This window comes from Symphalangus syndactylus, chromosome 2 (genome assembly GCF_028878055.3).
Source record: "Symphalangus syndactylus isolate Jambi chromosome 2, NHGRI_mSymSyn1-v2.1_pri, whole genome shotgun sequence".
NCBI classification, from domain to species: Eukaryota; Metazoa; Chordata; class Mammalia; order Primates; family Hylobatidae; genus Symphalangus; species Symphalangus syndactylus.
Window position 1 is genome coordinate 87,095,618 of NC_072424.2, and position 18,628 is coordinate 87,114,245.

Genomic DNA, 18,628 nt, shown 5'->3' on the forward strand with positions numbered 1-18,628 from the left:
TTTTTAGTGATACTTTTTTCTGTATTTCTTATTTTTTGGTTATTGAGACAATTCATGTGATATAAAACATACCACAGGCCGAGCCTGGTGGCTCACACCTGTAATCACAGCACTTTGGGAGGTGGAGATGGGTGGATCACAAGGTCAGGAGATCAATACCATCCTGGCCAATATGATGAAACCCCATCTCTACTAAGATACAAAAAATTAGCTGGGTGTGGTGGCATGTGCCTATAGTCCCAGCTACTCGGGAGGCTGAGGCAGGGGAATTGCTTGAACCCAGAAGGCAGAGGTTGCAGTGAGCTGAGATTGCACCACTGCACTCCAGCCTGGCAACAGAGTGAGACTCCTTCTCAAAACAAACAAACAAACAAACACCACATTATAGTATATAATTCAGTTGTTTTTAGTATATTCACAAGATTGTGCAACCATCATCACTATCTACTTCTAAAACATTTTTATCACTCACTCTCAAAAGAATCGTACCCATTAGCAGTTACTTACTTTTTCTCCCTCCCCTCAGTCCCTAGCAACCACTAATCTACTTTCTGTTTCTATAGATTTGCTTATTCTGGACATCATATATAAATGGAATCATACAACAGGTGATCTTTGGTGTCTGGCTTTTTTTCCTTAGCATAATATTCTCAAAATTTAACTGTGCTATAACATGTATCAGTGCTTCATTTCTTCATTGCTAAATAATAGTTTATTATATGGATATACCACATTTGTTTCTACTTTTTGGCATTAGGAATAATGCCACTATGAACACTTATGTATAAGGTTTTGTTTTGTTTTGTTTTGTTGTCTTGTTTGAGACGGAGTCTCGCTCTGTCGCCCAGGCTGGAGTGCAATGGTGCAATCTCGGCTCACCGCAACCTCCGCCTCCCAGGTTCAAGCGATTCTTTTGTCTTAGCCTCCTGAGTAGCTGGGACTACAGGTGCATACCACCACACCTGGCTAATGTTTTGTATTTTTAGTAGAGACAGGGTTTCACCATATTAGCCAGGATGGTCTCAATCTCCTGACCTTGTGATCTACCCGCCTCAGCCTCCCAAAGTGCTAGAATTACAGGTGTGAGCCACCATGCCTGGCCTATGTATAGGTTTTTATGAGGACATATATTTTTAAATTTTCTTGGGTATATACCTAGAAATTGGATTGCTCAGATTATATGGTAACTTTATATTTTACATTTTGAGGAACCACCAAACTGTTTTTCAAAGTGGCTGCACTTTTTACATTCCCATCAGCAATGTATGAGGGTTCCAATGTCTCCACATTTTTGTCAACACTTGTTATTGTCTTTTTATTTTAGCTGTTCTAGTAGGAGTAAAGTAGTATCTCATTTTGGTTTTGACTTGGATTTCCCTATTTACTAAGACCTTAAGCATCTTTTCATTTGCTTACTTGACCATTTGTGTGTCTTTAGAGAAATGTCTATTTAAATCCTTTGCCTTTCTATAAAATTTGATGTTTTGGCTTTTTATTGATGAGTTGTAAGAGTTCTTTATATATCCTGAGTACAGGTCCCTTATAAGGCATATGACTTGCAAATATCTTCTACAAATTGTCTTATTATCTCCATTTATCTGTTGTTTCATTACTTGTACTTTTGGTGTTATATTTAAGAAACCATTGCCTAATCCAAAGTTATGAAGACACTCCTATGTTTTCTTCTAAGAGATTTATGGTTTTAACTCTTACATTTAGGTCTAGGGTCCATTTATACTTAATTGTTCTGTATAATGGGAAGTAGGGATCCAACTTTATTCTTTTCATGTGGCTAATCAGTTTTCCCAGAATCTCTTGTTGAAAAGACTCATCTTTCCTCATTAAATTATCCTGGAACCCTTGCCAAAAAAACACTTGACCATAAATGTAAGAATGTATAACTGGACTCTCAATTCTATACCATTAATCTAAATGCCTGTTTTTATGCCAGTACTACTATGTTTTGATTACTGTAGCTTCGTAGAAAGTTTGAAATTATGAAGCATAATCCCTCCAAATTTGTTTTTCTTGTTCAAGTTTGCTTTAGCTATTTTGAGTCCCTTGCATTTTCATATGAATTTTAGTGTCAGCTTGTCAATTTTGGGGGCTTTAAAAAGAGTAAGTTGGAATTTTGACAGGGATTGCATCAAAGCTATTGATTGAGTAGTATTGCCATTTTATTTTATTTTATTTTAGTAGGATTGCCATTTTAACAATATTATGTCTTCCAATTCTTGAACATGGGATGTCTTTCTATTTATAGACACACCTTGGAGATGTTGTAGGTTTGGTTCCAGATGGTTCCATGCAAATTTTTTGGTTTCTGAGTGCATATAAAAGTTATGTTTATATTACACTGTAGCCAATTAAGTGTGTAATACCATTTTGTCTTTAAAAAACCCAATGTACATATACCTTAATTAAATATACATTATTCAGTTGCAGACCAAAGAATATTAAGTTACAAAAAAAGAATGAAAAAATATATTTTTACTAAAAAGTGCTAATAATCATTTGAGCCTTCAGTGAGTTGTAATCTTTTTGCTGGTGGAGGGTCTTACCTTGATATGGAAGGCTGCTGACTGATTAGGGTGGTGGTTGCTGAAGGTTGCGGGCCAGGGGTCTCTGGCAATTTCTTAAAATAAGACAAAATAAAGTTTTCCACATTAATTGACTCTACTTTTCATGAAAATTTTCTCTTTGGCATGTAATACTGTTTGATGGCATTTTACCTACAGTAAAACTTTTTTCAAAATTGAAGTTAATTCTCTCAAACTGTGCTTTATGTAATATTCTGAATCCTTAGCTGTCATTTCAACAATGCTCACAGCATCTTCACCAGGAGTAGGTTCCATCTCAAGAAACCACTTTCTTTCTTAGCTCATCTATAAGAAGTACCTCCTCATCTGTTTAAGTTTTATGACGAGAATGCAGCAATTCAGTTACATCTTCAGGTTCCACTTCTAATTCTAGTTCTCTTGCTATTTCTGCCACATCTGCAGTGACTTCCTCCACTGAAGTCTTGAACTCCTCAAAGTCCTCCATGAGGGTTGGAATTAACTTCTTCCAAATTCCTGTTAAAGTGGATATTTTGACCTCCTCTCATGAATCATGAATGTTCTTAATGATATCTAGAGTGATAAATCTTCCAGAAGGTTTTCAATTTACTTTACCCAGATCCATTATGCAGGGGTGTCCAAATCTTTGGCTTCTCTGGGCGACATTGGAAGAAGAAGGATTGTCATGGGCCACACATAAAATACACTAACACTAATGATAGCTGATGAGCTTTAAAAAAAAATCGCAAAAAAACATAATATTTTAAGAAAGTTTACAAATTTGTGTTGGACTGCATTCAAAGCCATTCTAGGCCTCATGCAGCCCATGGGCCACAGGTTGGACAAACTTGCATTAGAGTAATTACTATCTATGGCAGTTATAGTCTTATGAAATGTGTTTCTTAACAATGACTTCACAATATGACACAGAGACACAAGACATACTCCTTGATCCATGGGCTGTAGAATGGATGTTGTGTTAGCAGGCATAGAAACATTAATCTCTTTGTACATTTCCATTAGAGCTCTTGGGCACTGTCAATGTACAGTAATGTTTTTAAAGGAATCTCTTTTTCTGAACAGTGGGTCTCAACAGTGGGCTTAAGATGTTCAGTAAACTATGCTGTAAAGAGATGTGGTGTCATCCAGGCTTTGTTATTCCATTTGTAGAGCACAGGCAGAATAGATTTAGCATAATTCTTAAGGGTCCTAGGATTTGGTCCTAGGGAATGGTAAATGAGCATTTGCTTCCACTTCAAGTTACCAATAGCATTAATCTCTAACAAAAGAGTCAACCTGTCCTTCGAAGCTTTGAAGCCAGGCATTGACTTCTCCTCTGTAGCTATAAAAATACCAGATGGCATCTTCTTTCAGTGGAAGACTGGTTTGTCTACATTGAAAATCTGTTGTTTAGTGTAGCCACCTCTATCAATTATCTTAGCTAGGTATTCTGGATAACTTGCTGCAACTTCTACATCAGCATTTAGCACACTTCACCTTACACTTCTTTGTTATGGAGATGGCTTCTTTCCTTAACCCTCATGAACCAGTCTCTGCTAGTTTCAAACTTTTCTCTCATCCTTCATGGAATTGGAGAGAGTTAGGACCTTGCTTTGGATTAGCCTTTGGCTTCAGGGAATTTTGTGGTTGATTTGATCTTCTATCCAGACCACTAAAACTTTCTCCGTATCAATAATAACGCTATTTTCCTCTCTTATCATTCTTGTATGCATTAGGGTAACGCTTTTAATTTCCTTCAAAAACTTTTCCTTTGCATTCACAACTTGGCTGTTTTGCACCAGAGGCTTAGCTTTTGGCCTATTCCAGCTTTTGACATGCCTTCCTTGCTAAGTTTAATCATATTTAGCTACTGATTGCAAGTGAGAGTTGTGAGTCTTCTTCTCCCTTAAACACTTAGAGGCCATTGTAGAGTTATTAATTGGCCTAATTTCAATAGGGTGTCTCAGGGAATAGGGAGATCTGAGGAGAGGCAGGGAGACAGGGGAATGGCCAGTTGGTGAAGCAGTCAGAACACACACATTGATTAAGTTCATCTTATTTGGTGTGGTTCATGGCGCCCCAAAACATTTACAATAGTAACATCAAAGATCTCTGATGTCGGATCACCATAATAGACATAATAACGAAAAAGTTTGAAATACTGTATGAATTACAAAAATGTGACAGAGATGTGAAGTAAGCATATGCTATTGGTGCCAATAATTTGTTCAATGCAGGGTTGCCACAAACGTTCAACTTGTAAAAAACGCAATATCTGCAAAGCACAATAAAGCTGAGTGCAAGAAAATGAGGTGTGCCTTTATTTAGATCTTCTTCAACTTCTTTCAACAATATTTTATAGTCTTCAGGGTACAACCTTTATCCTTTTTTTGTTATATATTAATTCCAAAATATTTCATTCCTTTTAACATGATTATAAATTGAATTGTTTTTCTTAACTTCATTTTAAGAGTGTTCATTACTAGTATATTGGAATACAAATTGACTTTTGTATATTGATCTTGTATCCTGCAATCTTACTAAGCCGGTTTATTGGTTCTAGTAATTTACAGGCGTGTGTTTGTGTGTATGTATGTGTGTGTTCATAGTATTTCTTAGGATTTTCTACATACAAGATTATGTTATCTGCAAGTAGAGATAGTTTTACTTCTTCCTTTCCAATCTTTATGCCTTTTATTTCTTTTCTTGCCTAATTTCTCTGGCTAGACCCTCCAATACAAGATTGAGGAGAAGTAGTGACAGTAGATATTATTGTATTATTCCTACTCTTAGGGGGAAAACCTTCAGCCTTTCACCATTAAGTGTGATATTAGCATTGGTTTTTCATAGATACCTCTTACCCGGTTGAGGACATTCCCTTCTATTCTAAGTTTGTTCAGTGTTTTTATTGTGAAGGGGTTTTGGATTTTATCTATATATACTTTTTTGTATTTTGTTGTTTTCACTTAACAGTATATCTTGGTTATCACTCCAAATCAGTTCATAGAGGTTTTCCTCTTTTTGCAACTGTTCTCTTTTTGCAATAGTTCTCTTTTATGTATATACTAGTGAATGTAACTTACATGTAAAATTAAATATGGTTTTAAGAAATCAACTTTCCAGATGGTTTTAAACATTCTTTAAGCCTCATGGATTCTACTCAGCTCACCACATTAACCCCTTATCGCATTTATCTACCTCTATTTACCCATTTCTACTCTCTCTCTTTTTTTTTTTTTTTTTTTCAGAGATAGGGTCTCACTCTGGCACCCAGACTAGAGTGTAGTGGTGTGACCATAGCTCACTACAGCCTCGTATTCCTGGGCTCACTTGATCTTCCCACCTCAGTCTTTCAAGTAGCTGGGACCACAGGTGTGTGCCACCATGTCCTGCCAATTTTTAAATTTTTTCTAGAGATGGGATCTCGCTATGTTGCCCAGGCTGGTCTCAAACTCCTGGCCTTAAGCAATCCTCCCTCCTTGGCTTCCCAAAGCAGTGGGATTATAGGTATGAGCCACCATACCTGGCCTGTACTCTTCATATTAATCGGAAAGTACAAATTTATGGGTATGGCAACAATATTGAATGCCAAATACTTCTACTGCCAAATACTCAGTCCCATTGAAATCAACTGCTGTAGAAAATAGGGATAGAGTGAGTTATATAGATTTTTAAAAATACAACCCCCAAAATCTTAATTCAGTGCCTATTGTAAATTAGGCTCATAAGATAATACTGAGGTACAATTCCTGAACCTGATGAACCTCTCGGCTGGTGTGTTTAAGGGGGGTAGGCCCACAAGTGGCTCAAAGACAAAGGCACAGAGAGGTTCAACAAGCTATACGAAAGGAGATTAAAGAAATGAGAATACACATCTGGGGAAACAGAAAGGGCAGCACAGAGAGGGGGCATTTGGGAAAACCCTGAAGGATGAGTTTTTTGGCAGGCAGAGATGACCACTTGATCATTCTGAGTAGAGGAAAGACCCTTCAGATACCCAGGCATGTGAGACAGAAAGGGCAAATGGAGACCAGGAAAAAATGAGAAGCCCAACTTGATAACCACCTATGATTTTCATACACAGTTGACACAGAGAATCCTTTACTCAGTCAATTTGATCTTATAAAGAATACCAGTATATAAAACAGATGTAAGTGGGGCTGTTCTGGTTGAAGTGAAGGTTGAGAGCTCGTAAGTCACTTCCTAAGATCAATCCAAGGAGCACATGTTAAAATATACTGGACAGGAGCACAGGACAGGGGTGGAAGGCGGGAAAGTGATAGCCTGGAAAGACCTGCAGCATCAGGAAGGGTAGGGAGGCATTAGGGTAACAGCCTGGGAAGGTGGGCTAGGACTATAATGTGAGTGCCCTGAAAGACCCGGCCCAGGTGTCATCTCCCCAGAGAGCCTTTTCCTAGTCTCTCAGATCACTAGTTACTATATTTTCTACATACAAAATCATTTGTACTTCAATTATGTTTTCCACATTATACTGACTGTGAGGATGGCTGCTTGTATATTTTTTTGTCTTTGTGTCTGCCTAGTAGACAGACACAAAGACAAGTAGGAAATACTATTCATTGAATGATTGCCAAATTCACACTTAATAGAGATTTAAAATGCTGTAGACAGACACAAAGGCAAATAATAAGTACCATTTGTTGAGTGATTGCTGAATTCACACTAAAAAGTTTTTGAGCTGAGGAAGGACCTGACCTGAGATTCTCATTAGGAATATTCACTGTATTTGACAGGTTGAAGGGGAGAAAGGTAAGTTAGGGAGACCAAAAGGCAAGAAGATGTGAAGTCCTGAGCCATGGGTGGAGCCGTGGGGATGAGCAGGAGGGATGGGTGGGAGTGGCAGTGTTGGAATGCATACAGCACACAGGCTTGGGGCGAGTCCCCGGACAAGATTGAAGATTCCTACCAGGTTGCCACCCTCAAATGCACACCCTTCAAACTTATCTTACACCTGCTACCATGCTTCCCTCCAGCACAGAGTGTGAAGTGTTCTTCTTCCTAGTCAAGTTCAATGCCTCCCACCAACATTCTCGATCCATTTCCTTTTCTGAGGCCTTGATTCATTGGTTATCTTCTTTCCCTACTGCACTTTCAAGCTTTTCATCCATTACCTCTTTCCACTTACAGGTACTTCCCACATTCCACTTATGTGCAGGCTAGATTGTTTTCATCCTCTCCAGAAAGCTTAACTGAATCCTGTGTGCTTCTCTGGCCAGTACCCTAATTATGACCTTTCTTTCTTATTCAGGTTTATTGAAAGGATGTTCTTTAACCCCCTAGCTCTATATCCTTTCATTGTAATGTAGCTTGCTCTTCTACTACACCCCTGAAACTGTTCTCACTAGAGTCAGCAATGACCTCTCAATTGTTAAATCCAGGCAACATTATTAAGATGTTGTATTTGACTACTTTCCTTCATTTAATGCTGTTGGTCACTCCCTTGTCCTCGAAACTCTTCTTCCTCTGCTTCTGTGACTCCATTCTCTCCTGGAACTCTTCTACATCTTTGATTCTTCCTTCTCAATTTCCTGGAGTTGGGGACCTCTTCTCCACCCATCTCTAACATGATGATGTTTTCGTGGATCCTCTTTTTAGAACTCCTATTCTCTCCTTTCATATTCTCCCTTGGTGATCTCATTGACTCTTGAGGTTTAAAACCTCCAATATACTGTCAACTTTCAAATCTACATCTCTTCACGGAACCTCTCTCCCAGGCCCCAAACTAGAGTATCTAAATGCTTCACGGATAGTGTTTGGATATCCCACAAACACCTCAACTCAGCATCAAAAGGCAACTCATCCTTCTCCCATCTAATTCTCTAGTATTTCTATTCTTGGTTAAGATAGCACCACCTGAGTAGTAATACAGGATTTTTTATTTTTTTTGAGATAGAGTTTTGCTTGTGTCGCCCAGGCTGGGGTGCAATGGTGCAATCTTGGCTTACTGCAACCTCTGCCTCCCAGATACAAGTGATCCTCCTGCCTCAGCCTCCTAAGTAGCTGGAATTACAGGCGCACGTCACCATGTCTGGCTAATTTTTGTATTTTTAGTAGAGATGGCGTTTCGCCATGTCAGCCAGGCTCGTGTCGAACTCCTGACCTCAGGTGATCCACCTGCCTTGGCCTCCCAAAGTGCTGGGATTACAAGCATGAGCCACCGCGCCCAGCCATCAGAAAGGATTAAAATGTGGGTATTGTCCTCAACTCCTCTGGCTTTGTTACTTTAGATCAATCAAGCACTACCTCTTGCCAATATCACACTCTACATATTTATTGAATATGGCCCCTCTTCTCCATCCTCACTGCCTTAGTTCAAATTCTCATTATCTCACTTGTGTGACTGTAATGGCCTTCTAAGTGGCCTCCATCACTCTGGGTTCATGCCTTGCACCACTACCTCTGCCCTCAACCATATCTGTCCTCCACACAGTGACCAGAGAAACTATGCCTCCTTGATTAAATCCCTTCAGTGGCTTCTTGTAGACCAAAGAGCAAAACTCAACCTCCTTAGCTAGGCATGCAAGACCTTCACTTCCTGACCCCAGCCCTCTATTCTGTCACTTCTCCTGCCCTCTATTTGAAGTATCCTAAACATTTTGTGCTATTTCATGTCTCTCTGCTTCTACTCATATTTATCAGAAAATGTTAACCTTACTTTACCACATCCCACCCTCCCATTTTATTTTTTTGCCTCCAAGATTCAACTCAGTCATTGTATCTTCTAGGATGTGTTCATGACTCTTGGCTAAAATGCATTTTGTGACTACTTCATTATAAAATGGTATACTGTAATACACACACACATTGCTTCTCTTACAAGTGTGAAACAACAAGAGGACTGATGACATAATAAGGATGAATAAATGATGGAGACAACGAAAGAGTGCAGGGGAAGAAAGGGAAGGGAGCAAGAAAGGAAAGAGGTGGACAGCAAATTGTGCACTGCCACCAAAGCCAAAGGAAGAGAACATTGCAAGAAAGAAAAAGTCATCTCTTAATTGTGCCAAGTGATATCTCTCCTTCTCCACTCCACTCTTTTCCCTTTCCGTCTCCTCCCCTCCTCTTCTTTCTACTCCCCTGTCACAGGTACCCAGGCCTTTACATGTGTTGGGGATCAGTTGTGGCTGTGAGATCATTTTACAGCAGTACTTCAGGACTTACATGCCCAAAAATTTAACTTACTTTGGTTTAAAATATTTTAGGAAATAAGTTCAGATCTGAGAAATCATGGTGGAATGGGCCCAACCAGAAGAAGACATTCCAGAATTGTGAACGGCATAGACAGCTCGCTGATAGCTCCAACTCCAAAAGTCCCAGATACCCTTACTCATTCTCCAGAAAGATTTCAGGCTACCAAAAGGTACTGTACCTGGTGAGTTGGAAGGAGGGATACTGCTTAGAATAACAAAGGTGTCCTCTTTTAAGTCAATTAATAGTATTGGGGGGATTGAAGGAGTCTAAACCCTCAGAGTGACTAGCATCTTATATAAAGACCTTGTATGAATACTAAGAGGGCTCAGCTCCTTCCAATATACTCCAGTCAATAAAGGACAGTGAATAGTTCCTCATTTTAACCTCTTCTCTTTTTCCTCCCCTCTTCTCTTTTCTCTTTCACTTCCCTTCTTCTCTCTATATATATTTTTCAGACTCCAAAGAGTGTATATCACAAGGAAGGCCTTTCCAAGTTCTCCAAATCTATTTAAATTGAGAAGAACAGAACTGTCCTTTTTTTTTTTTTTTAGATGGAGTCTCACTCTGTCACCAGGCTGGAGGGCAGTGGCACGGTCTCAGCTCACTGCAACCTCCACCTCCTGGGTTCAAGTGATTCTCCTGCCTCAGCCTCCCTAGTAGCTGGGATAATACGCACGTGCCACCATGCTCAGCTAAATTTTTTGTATTTTTATTATAGATGGGGTTTCACCATGTTGGCCAGGATGGTCTTGATCTCCTGACCTCGTGATCTGACAGCCTAGGTCTCCCAAAGTGCTGGGATTATAGGCGTGAGCTACCGCACCTGGCCTTTTTTTTTTTTTTTTTTTTTTTATGATGGAGTCTTGCTCTGTCACCCAGGCTGGAAAGCTGGAGTGCAGTGGCCTGATCTTGGTGCACTGCATCCTCTACCTCCTGTGTTCAAATAATTCTCCTGCCTCAGCCTCCCGGGTAGCTGGGACTACAGGCATGCACCATCATACCTGGCTAATTTTTGTATTTTTAGTAGAGATGGGGTTTCACCATGTTGGCCAGGCTGGTCTTGAACTCCTGACCTCAAGTAATCTGCCTGCCTCAGCCTCCCAAAGGGCTGGGATTACAGGCATGAGCCACCATGCCCAGCCTGTCCTCACTGTTCTAACAAAGGTTTTAACATTGCTTAGAATAATAGGATGGTGAATTATTGTCAGAGAGGCATGACCTCTCCAGAGACATGCCTATAAATCAGAGATGCCCTGTTCTGTCTGGATCTCTTTTCACCATGACAGAGAAAGAGAGACGTTCATACTCTATAGTATGAATTACTTTGTAATACTCTATGATACTCTGTCTGAATACTCTGTAAATCATACTCTGTAGTATGATTAGTCAGAGTATTTTATCGAGGCCTACCAATGACACTGTAATTGAATTCTGGCAAATTTAGAATAAAAATTAATAACAGGCAAAGCAACTCTACTACTCAAGATGCTGTTAATCTGACACATGGCCAGAGTTCAAGTGAATTAAAGTCCACATTTCCAATGTGTGGATGGAAGATTTAAGACCAATATGTCTAGTCAAGAGGATCCTTGGGAGGCTACTTCAATCTAAATATCCCTACAGTCAAGGCTAGGAGAATGCAAAGGGAGATGGGTAGTACAAATACTGGGCTTAGGACTGAGAAAGGACTGTTGAAGCATGCTTCAGGCACAGAGGGTCCCCAAGCAGGATGGTGACACATCCGCATCCCTGGCGAATAATCAGAAACACCTGAAACAGGCAAGAACCATGGAGACACAGCCACCTGCCCTCCTGGTGCAATGCCCAATATACACATTGTCTTTCTGCTCCATGTCCACATACCTCCTGCCTTGGGCTCCCATGTTTCTGTTCACTTGTCAGGGCTCCAGAGGCCTTTGTGTCTATTCAACTGGAAAAGGTGGGGCTGCGGGACATGCTGCTGAACACCTTCCTCCTGAGGAAACAAACTATGGCCGACAGAATGAAGAGCCCTGTGAGTGTGTAGTGAGAAATGCTGCCTAAAGCTCTGGTCCTCTGTTGTATTGGAGCAAATGAAAATTCTTCACTTGGAATCTGTTGCTCTGATGCTTTCATCCTATTTGGCTAGGACCATTGAAAATATATTGTAAAGAAGTGAAAAGGGAAGTTCAATAAGAAGTAGAAAGGAATCAGTTCAAGTGGATTACAGTCATGCTTTAAAAATGTAGGCATTTTCCCAATGCCACATTTTGTTTTGTCACTTTCTAAATGAACTAGTTTCAGCACCTGCACTGGAACATTAGCCCACTCTTGAGTGACCCACAGGGGTTCGGGGATTAGACAAGGTAAACAATGGCTCTTACCCATCTGGTCACCTGATAACCATCTGGTTATCTTGGTTTTTCAGACACTACCACTATGTTTGTATTTAAAGTTTTTATATTAGCCTAATCTATTGAAAAATACTAAAACTCAAAACTTTAATCAGTAAAAATTATTCCTTAATTTTGTGAATATCATTTCATTATTAATTTTTTGATGAGAAAATCATTATGGTAATACATAGTTATTTAGGAGAAGAATGACAAGATTTATAATTCTAGGCTTTCTTCCCTACTTGTGACTTTAAAGGAAAGACTTAAATTTACTTAATTTAGTTCTACAGATGGGATATGACGAGGGCCAGCAATTACTGCTCAGCAATAATAGAAGCAAAGGGTCCCTTCTAATAAGCAATTCTCAAAAAATATTGACCAAGTGGAAAAAATATAATCATTCATGAACTGCCCTTCAGGATTATTCCACACCTATCAGATCAGAAAGAGCTCAGGCAATATAATTACCTGTATTAATTTGGTCAGGGTCTGGGGACTACTTACTATCTAATAAGTTAACCTGTTACTGTTCCATGGATGCTGGCAGAAGGCACACAAGACTCCTTTGTCAGAGACAAAGAATTTTATTGTGCACAGCAGAGTAGGCAATGTGATCTTCATGTTCGTGCCAGTCCCATGGGGACAGTGTGGAGGAGCCTACTTGCAGGTAGTGGCTTGTGTCACAAGTGAAAAGCACTGAGCTTGGGGAACCCACCTCTTTTATAATAAGCCTGCTCTTTTTCCTGGAGGGAGACATTACCTTATCACTCAAGATTGCTCTCTGCAAACACAACCCTGAGAAATGGTTGTGAGGTAAAGTGTGGTCAGGGCCTTGCATCCTTGGCATAATCAGCAAGATGGGTAGGAGCGGGAGAGAGACACAGGAGTGCCTCCCAACAAGCTTAACCCAGAAAGAATGTCTCAGCTCTGTAGCCTTTTCCTGCTTGAAGTCTGCTTTAAGTTTGTACACATGCACTAGGGTGGGGAGTTCTTATAGCCAATTGTCTACTAAAACTATCATTCTCCTTTATCACAGGATGAAATTGGAAAAGTCAAGAGAGATGTTATAGTTGAATATTGTCAGAAGTAAGTATAGTATATGTGAATAACACATGCTGATTTCTCTGACTCTAAATGTAATAACTATCAGTTTTATTGGGTAAAACCAAGTTAAACTGTCCTTTGACGTGCATAGAAGCATCGGAAGTGAAGGATAGGGGTCGTTATGAAGGGGTTCATGCCTCTGCCTTCAGGCAATAGCCACCTGACCCAAATGGAAATTCCTTCTTGATAGAAGTACTCTTTCTCTTTGAAAAGTCCTCCAGGGATGTAGATTCTGGAGCTTCTGTGAGAGGTGGAAGAATTTGGATTCTCCTTCTGGACATCCTCTCTTCTGACTTTCAGGTTTAACCACCGCATGTCTCACTATGCTCTTCGGGGTCAGATCATGGCATACTGCAATAGCCTGAGAGATCTTCTGGAAGATTTTCCTACCATCAGGGACACCTTTTTCATGGTAGGGCAACCACAGGAGAAGAAGGGGTTGAGGGACTCCAAGGAGGGCCTCAAGACTGACCCCAGGTGCGTAATTTGCTTCAGTGTTTATTACTCTCCTTCCCTGGCCCTACTTCTCCCTGGGGAGAGGCATGTTAAGTTTAATATTAAATCTTTGCTCCCTTTACTGCACTTGACCTTAATATTCTTGTCCAAAAGGGCAAAAGGAAGAGTTAATACTCCAAGAATAAGAGTATCTTTGTATTTGAACCCAGAAGGGGTTCTTTGTTTATAGGCTGTTTGACTGCTTTTTCAATCTCTTCGTCTAATGACTGAGGAAATTGAAGAAGCAGCTCTCTGAAGTTGAACATGTTATGATTCTTGGTGCTAAGTTATCTAGAGAATGATTCCAAGGAATAGGACTGCTGAAGAAATACTTTATGGAAAGGGGCCATTTTTAAGACTGCTCAGGACATGGCAAATAGGAATCATCCCAAGCCAGAGTTAACTAGAGATGAAGGGACAGAGTTGAGGAGTGAGGGCCATAGAGGAAAGAGGTCCTCATGTCATTCATAAAATAAGGGGTTGAGTTAGAATGAAGATAAGAAATGAGGTTTATTCTAAATGTCAGTTCAAACAATGCATTAGTGGCCCTGCTGAGGATTCTGAGGCATCTCAAGTTTGTGAGAGTAATTGTAATTGATTGGCAATGTCTGCCATGCTCAAGGAAAGGCAGAAAGGTAATTTCCATGCTGTGGGTTTGCCATCCTTGACTAGAAGAGCCCGTAAAATTCTATAATCCTACTTAATTCTGCAAAGGCTGTAATGTACTGTGTTTGGTTTAGCAAAGACACCCCTGCCCCGGTAGAGAAGGAGCCAAGGGAAGCCCTCTTCCTAAGCAGGAAGTCCCTTGAGGCTTCCATTCCCTTCATGGCCCAGAGAAGACTGCAGTCTGAGGCCTAGGATGACACTTCAATCCACTCCAGGAGAAGCTGCATTTGCTGATGAACAGAGAGAGGATGCTAACATTAATTGAGCCCTTACTTTGTGACAGGTAGAGCCACTGTCATCCCATACAGCTACTTTGTGCAAATTAGAAGGCAGCACCCCTTCCTCTGGGCAAGTGTGGGCTCATCCCAGGGAAAAGCCTCTAGCAAGTAAAGTACAGGTTGGATCTTTGCCATCGCTTGTTGCCTTAGGGTACAACCTGAACAACAGTATATAGCAGCCTTGGTATCAAGTGCTGGTCCTTCCCCAGCAACAGGAAATAGGTAATTACAATACACTGTGATAAAGAATAAAGTAAAATAAATGTTTAATGAAAGCACCCACCAAGAAACAGTACTATCTGAAGGATTGGGTTGATGGGGATGGGGAGCAAAAAAGGCTCCAGGGAAGAGGGGATGCTTAACTTGGGTCTTGAATGACAACTAGTGCTCCAGGGAGACAGGGAAAAGAAATTCAGCTTACGCTGGGAGAATCACATGTGCAAAGGAACAGAGGTGTGAGACAGCATGTGGACTTGTGCGGGGCTCATCTCCAGAGTATGTGAGGGCAGCAATGGGAAGCAGAATGTATCGAAGGGTGAGGAAAGAGCCAGAAGTCTGTGTTTGTCCTTCAGGTCATTGAGAGAAGTGGAGCAAGATGATTGTCAGTGACATTATGTAGGAAGCTACTAAAATCGTACAGACAAGAGATGTTTAGAAGGTGAAATCAGCTAGGCCAGATGGCGGATATAATAAGAAGCTGAGGGAGACGGAGGAATCTAGGATGTCACTCAGAATCTCTGGCTTGGGTGGATGAAAAGATAGCAGTGCCATTATTGTTTAATGGACACAAACTTTCAGTTTTGGAAGACGAAAAAAGTCCTGGAGATGGATGGTAGCGATAGTTGCACAACACTGTGAATGTACTCAGTTCCATGGAGCTATACACTTAAAAATGGCTAAAATGGCTGAGAGGTGGGCCCTGGGCTGCTAGCTGGGCTCGGAGCCGAGCAGGGTCAGGATGGACGAGGATGTGCTGACCACCCTGAAGATCCTCATCATCGGTGAGGGTGGGGTGGGCCAGTTCAGCCTCCTCTTGAGGCTCACAGATGATACTTTCAATCCAGAACTTGCAGCAACAATAATATGATTAGCAAACTGTATGATTAGAACGTGTGCCAGGTGAAACAAAGGGATCACTGTCATAGAAGTTGCCTCAAATTCCAGCTGTCTGGAAAGCAATGTAAAGTGGACCACCTGCCACAAAAAATATACTCAGTGAGCTCCAAGCAAGTTTTGGGGACTTCCCAAAACCAACAAAAACTTCAACTAAAAGTAGAATTTCAAAGTACTGTAATTTAGTTAGAAACCAACCCCCTAAATCAAACATGAACATCAATGTCTGTACTAAACAGCCTCATGTGGTGGACACAAGATTTGTGTTATCGACCTGAATGTTACCAAGGATTCATGATTTCTGGCATTCATCAGTTTTATTTATTTATTTATTTACTTATTTATTTATTTTGAGATGGAGTTTCGCTCTTGTTGCCCAAGCTGGAGTGCAATGGCGCGATCTTGGCTCACTGCAACCTCTACCTCCTGGGTTCAAGCAATTCTTCTGCCTCAGCCTCCAGAATAGCTGAGATTATAGGCATGCTCCACCATGCCTGGCTAATTTTTTTTTAAATTTTTAGTAGAAACGGGGTTTCACCATGTTAGCCAGGCTGGTCTCGAACTCCTGACCTCAGGTGATCCACCTGCCTTGGCCTCCCAAAGTGCTGGGACTACAGGTGTGAGCCACCATGCCTGGCCCCAACAGTGTTAATTTAAGAAAGTTGGATTGGCCAGGCATGGTGGCTCATGCCTGTAATCTCAACACGTTGGGAAGCCAAAGCAGGTGGATCACCTGAGGTCAGGAGTTTGAGACCAGCCTGCCCAACATGGTGAAACCCTGTATCTACTAAAAATGCAAAAATTAGCTGGGCATGGTTGCGGGCACCTGTAATCCCAGCTACTCGGGAGGCTGAGGCAGGAGAATCGCTTGAACCTGGGAGGCAGAGTTTGCAGTGAGCCGAGATCGTGCCACTGCACTGCAGCCTGGTGACACAGCGAGATTCACCTTAAAAAAAAAAAAAAGAAAGAAAGAAAGTCAGATTAAGTACCAAATACAGTAGAGCAAACCCAGCTGTGAGGCAAGGGCCCCATCAAGTAGTCATGCAGTGCTTTTGTTAGGGTTCTAGGAGCAAGTCTTCCTCATCCCTCCCACATTCCCCTGACCTCCCTGTAAACCTGAACTACCAGGTACCTCAATTTTCTTCAAGGCCAGACTGTTGTTAATGTTGCTAAATTGGTTGACGGAATGGGTGAGCCATCTCGCTCTGCACGTTGTCCTCAGGGTGCTCTTCAGGCAGTTCAGCAGCCACATGGCTTTGGCCTGCAGGAGGAACTGGCCCATTACCTATGCCAGTTACATCCCAAGATGTGTCCTCCAAAGAAGCCGATCAGACAGAGGGATGCTCACTGTGGTTGTAGCTCAGGTCGAACGTTTTGTCCACTTGCCAGACATCCAGGAACGGGTTGGGGGACACACAGAGCCTCTTGTACCTCACGCACACCTGCTCGTACTGGATCTGGCTTCCGTTTCCCTGTGCCACACGTAGATCCTGCACCGTGCTGTCCAGTTTACTGACTTCGCAAAGATGTCCGGTTCCAGCAGTGGGTTGCTGTGGGAGCCCACCAGAATCCAGGTGAAATTGGCCTGAGTGCACCTCCTGGAGGTGGAGAGGCAGTAGGAATCGTTGGTGGTGAAATAGCCCTGCACAAAGCGTCTCTCCGCCTTGGCCGGGCTCCCCACCGGGGTGCACTGCTCCTCCAGATCTTCCTCTTCGTCCTTGGGCAGGTGAAGGAAGCTGGCGCCCAGCAAGGCCGTCAGCATCATGGGCGCCAGCAGGAAGATCCAGGGGTGCGCGTCCACCTGCCACCTCGGCCACTGGAAGAAGAGCGGCGCCTCCAGGCAGTCGGTGTGGCAGTGGCACCAGCAGACGGGGTCTCCAGGGTTTCCACCTCTGGCAGGGGTGCATTGTCCCCCTCCAACGCCGGGGATGGCTGTGGCCCCTGCCCCTGCCCCAGCGACGGTCGCCGCTCCGAGGGCTGCCCTGAAGCCCCGCCCAGTAGCGATTCCGGTTCCTGATCCCACTCCGGGACCTCCCCGGCCCCGAACCTTGTGGCATCGAGCTACGCTCCGTCTGGGACCCCTGCGGCCTCTTGGAGCCTGGCCCCGGCCCTGGCTTCCCCTCTGACTCAGACTCCGGTTTCGGCTCTGACCCCGGCCAGACCCCGGCCAGACCCCGGCCCCGACCCTGGCCAGACCCCGGCCCCGTTGCCCAGTCCCGCTTCCTGGGCAGCGACTCAGTCTTGGGGTCCAGCTGTGCCACGACCTTAGAGGAGCTGAAGCCCATTTCCAGGAAGCACAGGCAGCGTTCTCACTCGGCACTGCCGGTGAAGAAGCAGCTGCTGGCAGAGCTGCCACCTCTGCCCTATCCAACGGCTTCCTGGAGAAATTATAGGGGAGTCTGTGTGAGCGCGCCTGGAGCAGAGGCGGCGTGGAGAGCACGTGGTTGGCCCTGTCGCTCAACTAATCTGAGATGTGTTGGTGGCGTGCCTGGCCTCTCAGGGGGTTCAGCAAATACAACGAACACTTCTTCAAGGCCATCAGATGCGTGCCTGTCCTACGGGACTTGCAATGTATTGGGAGAATTTGGGTGTTTCTCCCCACAACACATAAACGGCGCAGAAATTCCACGTGTCCTGAGTGACAGATTTTACCTTTCTTGCAGTTTACCCAGTAGCAGTTTGAGGTCAGACAGGTAATGTGACGACGTTGTAACAAGGTTCAAGAGTAGCATATCTCACACACGTGTGAACACCCAATCATCAGGCTCATGAACTACAAAAGAATCCTCAAGCCTTTTAAATAAACTTCCACTCCTGCTCTGAAAAA

The 18,628-nt window shown here is 42.5% G+C and overlaps 1 non-coding gene and 1 pseudogene across 1 annotated transcript; both read right to left on the bottom strand.

The window, feature by feature from the left end:
- Nucleotides 1–15,615: 15,615 nt before the first annotated feature.
- Nucleotides 15,616–18,086, bottom strand: LOC129462248 (patched domain-containing protein 3-like; annotated as a pseudogene).
- A 398-nt stretch (nucleotides 18,087–18,484) lies between these two features.
- LOC129478182 (small nucleolar RNA U13) lies at nucleotides 18,485–18,586 on the bottom strand. Its single transcript, XR_008656336.1, has one exon. It is a non-coding gene; the product is annotated as a small nucleolar RNA U13 (small nucleolar RNA).
- Between the last annotated feature and the right edge of the window lie 42 nt (nucleotides 18,587–18,628).